This window comes from Haliotis rufescens, unplaced genomic scaffold, assembly GCF_023055435.1.
Source record: "Haliotis rufescens isolate VD_foot unplaced genomic scaffold, xgHalRufe1.0.p SCAF_11, whole genome shotgun sequence".
NCBI lineage: Eukaryota > Metazoa > Mollusca > Gastropoda > Lepetellida > Haliotidae > Haliotis > Haliotis rufescens.
The window spans coordinates 27,913,581-27,929,940 of record NW_025963791.1 but is presented as its reverse complement, the minus strand read 5'-3'; the positions used below and the strand labels follow the sequence as shown (position 1 = coordinate 27,929,940).

The window sequence follows — 16,360 nt, the reverse complement described above, 5'->3', positions numbered from 1 at the left end:
GGGAAAGGCTCCTGGTTCATCCAGACGTTATGCAAGGTTCTCGAAGAGCACAGGGAGAAACTTGACCTGTTGACCATGATGACCCGAGTCAATCACACGGTGGCCTTCGATTTTCCCTCACAGGGCAGAGCACACAAAAAGAAACAAATTCCGTGCATCACGTCCATGTTGACCAAGGATCTCTTCTTTCGAAAGACATGAACATAAAAATACATTATTCTCCTCCGATAGAGGATTAATGATGGAGAAACAATATGTCATACAAGGTATCATAAGGCTTCAGGTTCATGGCTGTAACATACCACTTTCCAGTAGTGTAATGTATACAAGGTATCATAAGGTTTCAGTGTATTGTATGTAACATACCTTTATCCAGTAGTATAATGTATACATTGTGTCGTGAGGTTTCAGTGTATTGTATGTAACATACCACTTTCCAGTAGTATAATGTATACAAGGTGTCATAAGGTTTCAGTGTATTGTATGTAACATACCACTATCCAGTAGTATAATGTATACATTGTGTCATGAGGTTTCAGTGTATTGTATGTAACATACCTTTATCCAGGAGTATAATGTATACATTGTGTCATAAGGTTTCAGAGTATTGTATGTGACATTCCACTATCCAGTAGTATAATGTATACATTATGTCATAAGGTTTCAGAGTATTGTATGTAACATACCTTCATCCAGTAGTATAATGTATACATTGTGTCATGAGTTTTCAGTGTATTGTATGTAACATGCCTTTATCCAGGAGTATAATGTATACATTGTGTCATGAGGTTTCAGTGTATTGTATGTAACATACCACTTTCCAGTAGTATAATGTATACAAGGTGTCATAAGGTTTCAGTGTATTGTATGTAACATACCTTCATCCAGTAGTATAATGTATACATTATGCCTCCGATAGAGGATTAATGATGGAGAAACAATATGTCAGGCGACTCATGACATTGTTGAAATAAACATTTATACCACTGATGTATATCGTTTATTCTCTTGATCATGAAAATCGCCAACCAGTATCATTCAGCATAAAGTCCATACTATCACGAATGTGAGGACATCATCATTTGAATCTAGATAAAAACAGACGTAAGGAAGTGAGTGGCCAAACATACTGTACAGTGACACTGTTTGTTTGTTTGTTGTTTAACGCTGCACTCTGCAATACTCCAGCTATATGGCGGCGGTCTGTAAATAATCGAATCTGGACCAGACAATCCAGTGATTAATATCACTGAGAATCGATCCACGCAATTGGGATCGATGATATGCATCAACCAAGTCAGCAAGCCTGACCACCCGATCCCGTTAGTCGCCTTTTACGACAAGCATGGTCGCCTTTTACAGCAAGCATGGGTTGCTGAAGACCTATTCTGCCCCGGATCATCAAAGATAACAGCGACACTGAAGATATGACACATATGTGAGAAACTTGGAATACATGTTCTGAATGAATTTCATTAAACTTAACTGTTCTATATACCAAGGGTATTTGTATCACCGTTACATGCATGTTGATAGTATTTCTTAAGTCCGCCTTGAATGTTTTGAAAATATCATAAGTAATTGCTTGATAGCTCTTTAATTTGCAATCAGGTAAAGATGTTATCTTTGAGTGATTCTTCATACTACTGCCATGAATGTGTGGATATTTGGAGAGAGAAAATCCAGACGTATTGATATGGGAACTGAAAGATTTATCAAAGTGTTCTCGTCAACTCTTCATTTGCAAATGTTGTGACAATAAGATACTACCAATTCACTAAGCATACGCAAATACGACCTTAAGACCTGATAATGATAACAGCACAAAGACATGATAATAAAGAACCAGGAACAGATCTTCGGTCCAAAATTAAGTGTCATTCACAGAAGGAATTTGTGCAGTTCTCTGGGTACCACCTTATGAGATAGATATGTATCAATGTATGATGTATATGCTGGGCACCACCTCTATGTGAGGTGTGTGTGTATAAATGTATGATGTATATGCAGGGCACCACCTCTATGTCTGGTGTGTATGTATAAATGTATGATGTATATGCTGGGCACCACCTCTATGTGGGGCGTGTATGTATAAATGTATGATGTATATGCTGGGTACTACCTCTATATCAGGTGTGTATGTATAAATGTATGATGTATATGCTGGGCACCACCTCTATGTGGGGCGTGTATGTATAAATGTAAGATGCATATCCTGGGCACCACCTCTATGTGAGGTGTGTATGTATAAATGTATGATGTATATGCTGGGCACCACCTCTATGTGAGGTGTGTGTGTATAAATGTATGATGTATATGCTGGGCACCACCTCTATGTGAGGTGTGTGTGTATAAATGTATGACGTATATGCTGGGCCCCACCTCTATGTGAGGTGTGTATGTATAAATGTATGATGCATGTCCTGGGCACCTCCTCTATGTGAGGTGTGTATGTATAAATGTATGATGCATGTCCTGGGCACCACCTCTATGTCAGGTATGTATGTATAAATGTATGATGTATATGCTGGGCACTACCTCTATGTGAAGTGTGTATGTATAAATGTATGATGTATATCCTGGGCACCACTCTATGTGAGGTGTGTATGTATAAATGTATGATGCATATGCTGGGCATCACCTCTATGTGAGGTGGGTATGTATAAATGTATGATGTATATGCTGGGCACCACCTCTATGTGAGGTGTGTATGTATAAATGTATGATGTATATGCTGGGCCCCACCTCTATGTGAGGTGTGTATGTATAAATGTATGATGTATATGCTGGGTACCACCTCTATGTGAGGTGTGTGTGTATAAATGTATGACGTATATGCTGGGCACCACCTCTATGTCAGGTATGTATGTATAAATGTATGATGTATATGCTGGGCACCACCTCTATGTGAGGTGTGTATGTATAAATGTATGATGTATATGCTGGGCACCACCTCTATGTGAGGTGTGTATGTATAAATGTATGATGTATATGCTGGGCACCACCTCTATGTGGGGCGTGTATGTATAAATGTATGATGCATATGCTGGGCACCTCCTCTATGTGAGGTGGGTATGTATAAATGTATGATGTATATTCTGGGCACCACCTCTATGTGGGGCGTGTATGTATAAATGTATGATGTATATGTAGGGCACCACCTCTATGTGAGGTGTGTATGTATGAATGTATGATGTATATGCTGGGCATCACCTCTATGTGAGGTGTGTATGTATAAATGTATGACGTATATGCTGGGCACCACCTCTATGTCAGGTATGTATGTATAAATGTATGATGTATATGCTGGGTACTACCTCTATGTGAGGTGTGTATGTATAAATGTATGATGTATATGCTGGGCCCCACCTCTATGTGAGGTGTGTATGTATAAATGTATGATGTATATGCTGGGCACCACCTCTATGTGAGGTGTGTATGTATAAATGTATGATGTATATGCTGGGCACCACCTCTATGTGGGGCGTGTATGTATAAATGTATGATGCATATGCTGGGCACCTCCTCTATGTGAGGTGGGTATGTATAAATGTATGATGTATATTCTGGGCACCACCTCTATGTGGGGCGTGTATGTATAAATGTATGATGTATATGCAGGGCACCACCTCTATGTGAGGTGTGTATGTATGAATGTATGATGTATATGCTGGGCATCACCTCTATGTGAGGTGTGTATGTATAAATGTATGATGCATGTCCTGGGCACCTCCTCTATGTGAGGTGTGTATGTATAAATGTATGATGCATGTCCTGGGCACCACCTCTATGTCAGGTATGTATGTATAAATGTATGATGTATATGCTGGGCACTACCTCTATGTGAAGTGTGTATGTATAAATGTATGATGTATATCCTGGGCACCACTCTATGTGAGGTGTGTATGTATAAATGTATGATGCATATGCTGGGCATCACCTCTATGTGAGGTGGGTATGTATAAATGTATGATGTATATGCTGGGCACCACCTCTATGTGAGGTGTGTATGTATAAATGTATGATGTATATGCTGGGCCCCACCTCTATGTGAGGTGTGTATGTATAAATGTATGATGTATATGCTGGGTACCACCTCTATGTGAGGTGTGTGTGTATAAATGTATGACGTTTATGCTGGGCACCACCTCTATGTCAGGTATGTATGTATAAATGTATGATGTATATGCTGGGCACCACCTCTATGTGAGGTGTGTATGTATAAATGTATGATGTATATGCTGGGCACCACCTCTATGTGAGGTGTGTATGTATAAATGTATGATGTATATGCTGGGCACCACCTCTATGTGGGGCGTGTATGTATAAATGTATGATGCATATGCTGGGCACCTCCTCTATGTGAGGTGGGTATGTATAAATGTATGATGTATATTCTGGGCACCACCTCTATGTGGGGCGTGTATGTATAAATGTATGATGTATATGCAGGGCACCACCTCTATGTGAGGTGTGTATGTATGAATGTATGATGTATATGCTGGGCATCACCTCTACGTGAGGTGTGTATGTATAAATGTATGACGTATATGCAGGGCACCACCTCTATGTGAGGTGTGTATGTATGAATGTATGATGTATATGCTGGGTACCACCTCTATGTGAGGTGTGTATGTATAAATGTATGACGTATATGCTGGGCACCACCTCTATGTCAGGTATGTATGTATAAATGTATGATGTATATGCTGGGTACTACCTCTATGTCAGGTATGTATGTATAAATGTATGACGTATATTCTGGGCACCACCTCTATGTGAGGTGTGTATGTATAAATGTATGATGTATATGCTGGGCACCACCTCTATGTGAGGTGTGTATGTATAAATGTATAATGTGTATGCTGGGTACTACCTCTATGTCAGGTATGTATGTATAAATGTATGATGTATATGCTGGGCACTACCTCTATGTCAGGTATGTATGTATAAATGTATGATGTATATGCTGGGTACTACCTCTATGTCAGGTATGTATGTATAAATGTATGATGCATGTCCTGGGCACCTCCTCTATGTGAGGTGTGTATGTATAAATGTATGATGCATGTCCTGGGCACCACCTCTATGTCAGGTATGTATGTATAAATGTATGATGTATATGCTGGGCACTACCTCTATGTGAAGTGTGTATGTATAAATGTATGATGTATATCCTGGGCACCACTCTATGTGAGGTGTGTATGTATAAATGTATGATGCATATGCTGGGCATCACCTCTATGTGAGGTGGGTATGTATAAATGTATGATGTATATGCTGGGCACCACCTCTATGTGAGGTGTGTATGTATAAATGTATGATGTATATGCTGGGCCCCTTCCTATGTGAGGTGTGTATGTATAAATGTATGATGTATATGCTGGGCACCACCTCTATGTGAGGTGTGTATGTATAAATGTATGATGTATATGCTGGGCACCACCTCTATGTGGGGCGTGTATGTATAAATGTATGATGCATATGCTGGGCACCTCCTCTATGTGAGGTGGGTATGTATAAATGTATGATGTATATTCTGGGCACCACCTCTATGTGGGGCGTGTATGTATAAATGTATGATGTATATGCAGGGCACCACCTCTATGTGAGGTGTGTATGTATGAATGTATGATGTATATGCTGGGCATCACCTCTATGTGAGGTGTGTATGTATAAATGTATGACGTATATGCAGGGCACCACCTCTATGTGAGGTGTGTATGTATGAATGTATGATGTATATGCTGGGTACCACCTCTATGTGAGGTGTGTATGTATAAATGTATGACGTATATGCTGGGCACCACCTCTATGTCAGGTATGTATGTATAAATGTATGATGTATATGCTGGGTACTACCTCTATGTCAGGTATGTATGTATAAATGTATGACGTATATTCTGGGCACCACCTCTATGTGAGGTGTGTATGTATAAATGTATGATGTATATGCTGGGCACCACCTCTATGTGAGGTGTGTATGTATGAATGTATGATGTGTATGCTGGGTACTACCTCTATGTCAGGTATGTATGTATAAATGTATGATGTATATGCTGGGCACTACCTCTATGTCAGGTATGTATGTATAAATGTATGATGTATATGCTGGGTACTACCTCTATGTCAGGTATGTATGTATAAATGTATGACGTATATTCTGGGCACCACCTCTATATCAGGTATGTATGTATAAAAGTATGACGTATATGCTGGGCACCACCTCTATATCAGGTGTGTATGTATAAATGTATGATGTATATGCTGGGCACCACCTCTATATCAGGTGTGTATGTATAAATGTATGATGTATATGCTGGGCACCACCTCTATGTGGGGCGTGTATGTATAAATGTATGACGTATATGCTGGGCACCACCTCTATGTCAGGTGTGTGTGTATAAATGTATGACGTATATGCTGGGCACCACCTCTATGTGAGGTGTGTATGTATAAATGTATGATGTATATGCTGGGCACCACCTCTATGTGAGGTGTGTATGTATAAATGTATGATGTATATGCTGCGTGTGTGGTATGTGGTAATATGAGAGCTGTGGTTAATAGTGGTTAATACTGTCACGCCTGTATATAGAAAACACAACCCTTAGTAAACGCCAGGGGAAAATAAGTCTCGATTATCTGCCGAAATTGATTCCACTGGCCGAAAAGTCAAAATAGTGATGAAACGTATATGAATATTGGTCACTGAAAATGAGCGATGACACTCGGTGGTTGCTGAAACGATAATCATGTCCTTTAAAAACACACAATCATAGAGGCCAAACAAGGATCAGCAAAATGTAATCACATAATATACAAATGCCACAAACATTAAAATACACGAGTTCTTGCCTGGTCTACGTGGGATCGAACTTGAAGATTTATAACTATATGATAAATGCGCTGTAGGATTCTACGTTTCAACATGTTATGTCATCCCGTGAACAATCAAAAGTACCCGTGGAGACCCGGGATAGAATAGTTCTTCAGCAGCCCATGCTTGCTGTAAAAGGCGAATATCCTTGTCGTAAGCGGCGACTAACGGGAACGGGTGGTCAGATTCGCTGACTTGGTTGATGCATTTCATCGTATCCCAATTGCGTAGATCGATGCTCACGACGCTAATAACTGGATTGCCTGGTCCAGAATCGATTATTTACAGACCGACGTCACATAGCTGGAAAATTGCTGAGTGCGGCGTTAAATAACAAAAACCAAACCATTTAAAAGTCCTTGTCATTCCAACAACATTATCTATTTATATGCTGCCATGGTGACGAACGACCGGCAACGAAGCAGAACACCCTGAGTCGGGAGCGCTGACAATATATGTAGGTCACGTGTAGTTTCCGCTGGTTTCGAGAACTGTAAACAACCGGACACGGTGCTGTGTTGTACTGGCGTTAAGGTAAAAACATTTTTCCATAATTTTCACAGTGAGTGAATTATTATACTTTTATTCATTTTGGCATGTTGCAGTCTCCCCCTTGTATAGTGTTTATATTGTGTATGTAATATAATAACTTGATGTGAACGAGTGCAAGGAAGTACGGATGTGTATTTTGTTACACAGCGTTTTGGGGGCGGCATTAAGATGACAGGACTGTAGGGTATTTATGTGACAGAAGTCCTGTTGTTGCAAGGATGCGACGTCAGGAGTACCGGGTACTTCGGGATCTCTATACACTAAAACTGCGGTTGTCTCTCACTCCCACCCCGGAACTGCCACTTGTTTACCAGCGTAGAGATCCCAAGTGAGATTTGGGTTGAGGATAGCGATCCTCAAAGACGATGGGCGTGTCTATTGTATGCGTCAATTTGATTGACCTTCCGACCACTGGTATCGACTTTTAGGCCGTGCCCCACAAAGCTAGATGCCATCGAGTGTAACGGGCTACAGGGTTATTGTAAATAAAGCGACAAAACCCTTTGCACGTGCGTGATTCCCATGCAACCTTTCGAGTTGAGTTGATTCGTTCAACTGTGTCATATGGCCCTGTGACGCAGGGGTAGCATTATGCATATGGCTGTTACAATGATTGCTCGTTCCACCCGTTTCAGATATTGTAGTAGACGTCGGTACCTTAAATTAACTTCAGACTTATATATGGGGATCGTGAGAGAGCACAGAATTTGTCAGTTTTGTGATTTAAACACTGTAGAAAGTTAATACCATTTCTTACTACTTTGTTCCTTGTATGCTGAACTCAGAAAGCAGTTCCTTGATAAATATTATATCCGTTATCGAAGTCTACAGAAATTTGTTACATTAATGTCAAGTAAGAATGTAGTAATAACGAAAAAGCTGTCAATGTACATATTGCATACTATGAAGCTAAGAAGTTCCAAATATGTTACCTTTTAAATATATATACGCCAATTACTATGTTACATGTGCTATAGACCTATGGCCTCTCAGTATTGTAAACTCATATATAATTACTCAATTTAGCTGTAAAGAAATGTTATTTGGCATTACCGTTATTACTCTAGTAAATACTGCATCCGTTGTATAATGTTACCGTACATACTCCAATATTACATACATTGCTTTTATTCCCAGATTTAGATTGAAACTGTATTAGGATATTATTATCATTATTATCATTGTATGTCGTTAAATGTAATTTGCATGACATATTGACACACTTGCTTGAATAAACCCTAAGGACCTTACAGTTCTCTCCTCTCTTGTTTCAAGGCTAGCCCCCAATTGCTTATTTCCCATATCGAGGCCTGACAGTTATTTGAACCCAGCAAGGCTGTCTTAAAAGCATGATAACGTCGTCGTCAGTTGACACTCACTGTGTAAAAGGAGATGAACTGGTTGGACTGACATCAATTCGCGAAATTTATAAATATTTGGTGTTCTGTACATATAAGGGCACAGGTTTTCTTTTCGCAAATGTTCGAATTCTGAACATATAAGGAAAATTATGACATTCATTTACAATTTCTTATGTTTAACAATGTTAAATTCTCAATTCTTTTGATACTTTTGTCTATCGTCCTTGTTCAACATGTAGGCTATGAGAAGAACATCTTATTCGTGAAAAAGAGTTTCTAAATTTTGGGAGAAGTGATTTTAAAAGATATTGAATTGGGACTTCATAATTACATAATACTCAGATTTTGGTGATAATAGAAATATCTCGTTTCATTTATAAATAGGGTTTTTGGTATTAAATACTTTTAGAAACACATTCAAATTGATGTCAGCAGTAGTTTCCAATGTTTTCAAAATACCGGAGAAGATTGAAATGCAGCTTGTGTTAAATGGAAATTGCAAGACATTATACTGGAGAAATAAATGCCCAAGTATTTGTATTTCGTAGCTACGTCTAAAGCCTTACCGCAATAAAACCATTTCGTCCGTTTTTATATTTTACCGCCATTAAAAAAACAAACCCAACCAATTACCTTCGTTTTTTCCATGTTCACAGTTAAACATGATTTTTCACAGAACGCTTCTAATGCATTAATTTGACGCTGCAACCATTTATAGTACTAGAAATAATTACAATATCATCAGTAATAGAAACAGGATTTTTTAAAATGAAATCTGGATGTTATTGTATACCGTCTTGCCACTCATCTTCTATTTTCCTGGCTTATTCATTAACAAAAAAAGAAAGGGACTGAGAATACAACCTTTGGGTTTCACCTAAAGTTCGGTGAAGGTGGAAACTCGATTTTTACTGTCAGTTAACACCGTTGCCTCGGGAAGATGATCTACACTACTATACTACTACTACTAATCCCCTCAAATCATGGTAATCGTATACAGGGGAACTCCGAAATCCACACTGAGGTAGCACCTACAATCATGGCGTCAACAAAGCATGTCTACAACATGAGACACGGACAGCGAGGCCTTGCCTACATAATCAACAACGTCAAGTTCGACAATCTTACAGAAAGGACCGGAAGTGACTTAGATGAGGAGCGACTGACGGAGAGGTTTTCAGCCCTACAGTTCACGGTCAAGACATTCCGTAACCAGAAAAGCACACAGATGGTAGACTTGTTGGACAGAGGTATGATTACAGAGAATGACAATCAACGTAAATGACAAGAAAATAATAGCAGCATAAGTAATGAAAAACATGAGAAAAGTACAGTGAATGTCTGTTGTTTTGTGCCGCTGCGACCTATACTTCAGGTCATTCGTGACCAACTCGTGTCATTCCGGGACTAGCCGAAATGTGACTCGTAGCATATTGGCGAATGATGATCAGAAATACTTCAGGCAAGAACGATAACTCTATTTCTGTTTGCGCCCATTAGTATGAAAGGGTTATAGTAGCTCTCGCTCACTGCCGTTTTGAGAGGAATAAAGCGCGTCTTTGACATATAAATACAAAATTTAAACATTTTATTTGGGATTTTATAAGCAAACATTGTTCTAGAAAATGCTTGAAAAAACATTTATGCTTCAGACTGTTGAAAACAAAGGCCCTGCATGTATCATGTTGATCAGCCATCTAATATGAATATAATATATATCAAATGATATATTTATCAGGCAACGGTTTACTACAAACATTATATATTTGAGCAATATAATATTGCAAGGTACGACTACAGATAGATCGGAGTCCATAAAATGCACCCGACCACATCGCAACGATTTATAGTGCTAGCCCACTGAGATATCATACCGAACTTGAACATGAATGTCCCACTCAGACACAGTATACTGTCTCCGAGCCGACCAGTCCTTGTTTTAGCCCCTTAATGCCGAGCGCCAGGCAGGGTAACAACAAGTACCGCCTTTTAACGTCTTTTGGTATGACGCGAATGAGATCGAACCCCGGACCTTCCCCTCTCCGGGCAGACGCTCTATCAACACGGAGGCGGTCGGGTGGAGTTGTAAAAGAAAGGGGAGGTTCCAAAGAACATCTACCACCGGCTGATATATTTGCACAATTGCAGCATCAAGAGAGGACCACAGTAACAGTGACTGTTTCGTGTGTGTGATTCTGTCTCACGGGGAGGAGGACAGGATCTGCGGTACAGATGGTCCCGTGGAGGTCACCAAACTCTTGGACCCCTTCAAAGGTCATCGTTGTGGATCTCTTGCCGGGAAACCCAAGCTGTTCTTCATTCAGGTACGTTTACGTGACCCCTGAGCAATAGGGCATGAATAAAGTACACCCCTTTAGGCATTCGTGACCAACTCTTGTTATTCCGGGACAAGCCGAAAAACAACTCGTGCCCATCTCGTGGCCATTATTGCGACTGGGTTCCGTCTAAGCGCAAACGGGCATAGTTAAAATAATTGTCAACTCGTTGCGTAATGATTCACGTATATTAACCCCATATATCATATGTAATCCAGATGTTATTTAAAATACATCGGGACTTACGATATTTATACAGCATGATTGAACACATTTAACTGTATCTAGGGTATATATTTAGATGCAAGATATGTGTAAAATCAAACATTATTCCTGAGGGATTCTTTGCCCCAAGTATTGGATGTCATATGCGCATTCTGATTGGTTTGTCGTATTTTCGCGCATATCATTCATCGATAGGGGGACGAGTCTTCTTGCAGGTTACGGAAAGGCGTGAGTGGTGACGAATGCCCTTTAGGATCAATAGACATACTCCCACCTTGAAAAAAGGTTCATCAGTGCCCTGACCTTGACCTCAACCTTCACCTAACCTTGACCCTGTCCAGTAACGTTCAGGCATTAATGTCGTGAATGGAACATATATAAGGGTATCACCTGCCTTGTCCAGGTTTTTGTTGTAAACATTATTCACGGCTGACAGGGGTCCATGTTAAATTTGATCCGACTCCGGTGCCAATTGCGACAATGATTCGAACAATTCGAACACTGTTTCAGTTCATGAACGTTTGATATTGACATGGACAGAATTGCCCCACTACTTCTTTGCAACGGGTTTATCTAATGGTAAAATCGTATGTACGCCATGATGAGGGAGTGCGTGAGTGAATATGGTTTTACGCCGCGTTTGGCAATTTTCCAGCAATATCACGGCGGGGGAAACCAGAAATGGGCTTCACAAATTGTACCCATGTCAGGAATCGAACCCGGGTCTTCAGCGTGACGAGCGAACGCTTTAACCTCTAGGCTACCCGACCGCGCCATACGTCATGATGAAGAACCCAATTCCTTACTCAGCCTGGTTCCCTTGGTATGTTGCGCTGGCGCCCAGTATAGCGCCAGCGCAACATACCCAGGAAACCATGCTGTTCATTACCCTACTGAATACAGTGTGTGCCAGGGCGGTCGGGTAGCCTAGTGGTTAAAGCCTTCGCTCGTCACGCCTACGCCTGAGAATCGGGTTCGATTCCCCCCATGGGTACAATGTGTGAGCCCCTTTTTGGTTTCCCCCGTCGTGATATTGCTGGAATATTGCTTAAAGCGGCGTAATACCTTACTCACTCACAGAGTGTGCCCATTTCTCGTTGAAAGTATATCAAAAGTGATATGTCTGGTATATTTGCGCAAAACAGGTATAAATCCAAACTCAGTAATTCCACCTCTTTGAATCTTAATGACAGACGTGGGTCCGTAGCCCAGTCGTCTAGGGCGCCGAACAACGCCTAGCAGAGTTGCATCCCTTAGTAATATTAGGATCTGCTGTTTCTTGGTTCGAATGTAAGATTTTCCCTGATTAATAGTAAGTGAGTGAGTGAGTTTTGTTTTACGCCGCTTTTAGCAGTACTCCAGCAATATCACCGCGGGGGACACCAGAAATGGGCTTCACACGTTGTACCTATGTCGGGAATCGAACGCCCTGATTAATAACCCTCAGTAAGCACCATACCCGTTATGGTGGGTCTCACAAAAGTGACAAACGTCTACGTGCACGACTTTTGGCTTCCTCCACCATTAAGATTACAACTGAAGTAATTCTCGTATTGCCAGGCATGTCGGGGGACGGAGCCGGACTACGGTGCGGATGTTCTCAGTGTGAAGGGCGATGGCGAGAACGAGGACGTCGATGATGAAGTTTTAATCTACAGGATTCCAAGAGAGGCAGACTTCCTCGTTGCATATTCAACTGTCAATGGTACGAGACGTAAAGGCCACGTGCAGCTCACACAATGGTGGCAATACGCTTTATTGTTTCGTTCAGTCGTTGGTTTCAGTACATGCAGCTTTTTGCTTGCTTGACTTGAATATTTTCAAGTTTGTTGGCATATCTAATGTATTGATATGATAAGATTAATTTGCATTTTAAACAATCTGAGATTCATTATTACTAGGGGCTATTCCGACGTGAAGTGTGTAACTTGACGGCTGGAGATAAAACAAACCGTTTGGATAAGGTTGGACTGTGTTCAAATATACCATTCGAACAAAGAGCAAAAACATGTCCTGCTAGTAAAACGTCCACCCTCATATATACCCAGCATTCACTCCCGTTCTGATACACCACACTATCTATACCCAGCATTCAGACCTGGTGTGATACACCACACTCCATATACCCAGCATATAGTCCCTGTGTGAATCACACACATATATATATCCAGCATTCAGTCCAGTGTGATACACCACGCTATATATACCCAGCATTCAGTCTAGGTGTGATTCACACATATATATACCCTGCATTCAGTCCAGGTGTGATTCACACATATATATACCAAGCATTCAGTCCAGGTGTGATTCACATACATATATACCCAGCATTCAGTCCAGGTGTGATTCACACATATATATACCAAGCATTCAGTCCAGGTGTGGTTCACACATATATATACCAAGCATTCAGTCCAGGTGTGATTCACATACATATATACCCAGCATTCAGTCCAGGTGTGATTCACACATATATATATACCAAGCATTCAGTCCAGGTGTGGTTCACACATATATATACCAAGCATTCAGTCCAGGTGTGATTCACATACATATATACCCAGCATTCAGTCCAGGTGTGATTCACACATATATATATACCAAGCATTCAGTCCAGGTGTGGTTCACACATATATATACCAAGCATTCAGTCCAGGTGTGATTCACATACATATATACCCAGCATTCAGTCCAGGTGTGATTCACACATATATATACCAAGCATTCAGTCCAGGTGTGGTTCACATATATATATATATTCCAAGCATTCAGTCCAGGTGTGATTCACACATATATATATACCAAGCATTCAGTCCAGGTGTGATTCACACACATATATATACCAAGCATTCAGTCCTGGTGTGAATCACACACATATATATACCCAGCATTCAGTCCCGGTGTGATTCCCCACACTATATATACCCAGCATTCAGTCCCAGGGTGATAAACCACGATATATATACCCAGCATTCAGTCCAGGTGTGATTCCCCACACTATATATACCCAGCATTCAGTCCCAGGGTGATAAACCACGATATATATACCCAGCATTCAGTCCCGGTGTGATTCCCCACCCTATATATACCAAGCATTCAGTCCCAGGGTGATAAACCACGATATATATACCCAGCATTCAGTCCCGGTGTGATTCCCCACACTATATATACCAAGCATTCAGTCCAGGTGTGATTCACCACGCTATATATACCCAGCATTCAGTCCAGGTGTGATTCACACATATATATACCAAGCATTCAGTCCCGGGGTGATTCACACATATATTGTTTTCATCCAAGCTTTCAGTCACTGTGCGACACACCCACTCTTCTTGAAGCTATTGTTGTTGCAGTTTATTCAGGGCGTTCAGTTTAACGCGAAAAACGGATGCAGTATGTCATCATGGAAAATATTAGAGACGTTACATACGTATCAACCATAACCATCGAACCTGTTGATACCGGAAGTTGCGGGACTCGTCAATGCTAACCAGAAATCCAATGATTCCCATTGTTTCATTACATTTTCCGACCAGTGAGGTGAGGTGAAATGGGGTTTAACGTCGCGTCCAAGATTATTGCACTTATATAGCGACGTACATGCACGTGTGTGTGTGTGTGTGTGTGTGTGTGTGTGTGTGTGTGTGTGTGTGTGTGGCTGCTTGTACTAGTCCGGACTGATGCCGATTTATAGTGCTAGCTCACTGAGATACCATGCCGCAGTTTAACATGAATACCCCACTCAGACACAGTATACTGACTCCGAGCCGACCAGTGCTTGTTTTAGCCCCTTAATGCCGAGCGCCAGACAGTGTAACAACAAGTACCATCTTTTAACGTCTTTTGGTATGACGCGGTCGCTCTCCGGGCGGACGCTCTACCACTAGACCACGGAGGCGGTCTTTCCGACCTGTGAAGATCCGGGTTAGAATAGTCTTCAGCAACCCAAGCATGCCGTAAAAGGTGACTATGCTTGTCGTAAGAGGCGACTAACGGAATCGGGTGGTCAGGCTCACTGTTTTGGTTGATGCATGTCATCGTATCCCAATTGCGTGGATTGATGCTTATGATGGCAATCACTGGATTGTCTGGTCCAGACTCGATTATTTTTTTACACACCGCCGTCATATAGCTGGAATTTTGCTGAGTGCGGCGTTAAACAACAAACAAACATTACATTTTCCCCAACAGCCAGTCATTTCTCTAACGTGTAAAGCCCGTGTTTTAAACTGTATAAATAATATTGTTATGCCCAAATATGTTTTTAAACATAACCTCACCTCTTCCGTGTTATTTGTACAGGTTTTAAGTCATGGCGCAACACACGAAAAGGTTCCTGGTTCATTCAGGCGTTATGCAAGGTTCTCGAGGAACACGGGACGACCCTTGACCTGATGACCATGATGACCCGGGTCAACCACATGGTCGCCCATGATTATTCTGCAAAGGAGTTGACAACGACAAAAAAACAAATTCCATGTATAACTTCAATGTTGACCAAGGATTTATTTTTTCATCCCAAATAAACGTGACCTGTCATTAACCAACAGGATACTTATCTCGCCCCGTGGTGAATTAATTCAACCAGTCTGTGGAGGAATTCTCACACTGACGGTTTGTTGATTGAGTATGGTTTTACGCCGGTTTTACGCCGCTTTTAGCAATTTTCCCGCAATATCAGGACGGGGGACACTAGAAATGGGCGTCACACATTGTACCCATGAGGGGAATCGAACCCGGGCCTTCGCCGTGACGAGCGAACGCTTTCACCACCAGGCTACCCGACCGCCCCGCACTGAGAGTGTAACATTACATATTGATGAGTGAATTAGCGTGGTTATACGCCGCCCATAGCAATATTCCATCAATATCACGGCGACACGTGGGACCACCAGATATGGGCTTCACAAAACATTGTACACATTTGAGGAATCGAACCCGGGCCTTCGGCGTGACGAGCGGATGCTTTAACCACCAGGCCACCATATCCACCAATGACATGTATG

At 41.2% G+C, this 16,360-nt stretch overlaps 1 pseudogene; it reads left to right on the top strand.

Annotated features, from left to right (window-relative positions):
* Positions 1-7,203: 7,203 nt before the first annotated feature.
* LOC124149342 lies at positions 7,204-15,917 on the top strand (annotated as a pseudogene).
* The last annotated feature ends 443 nt before the right edge of the window (positions 15,918-16,360 follow it).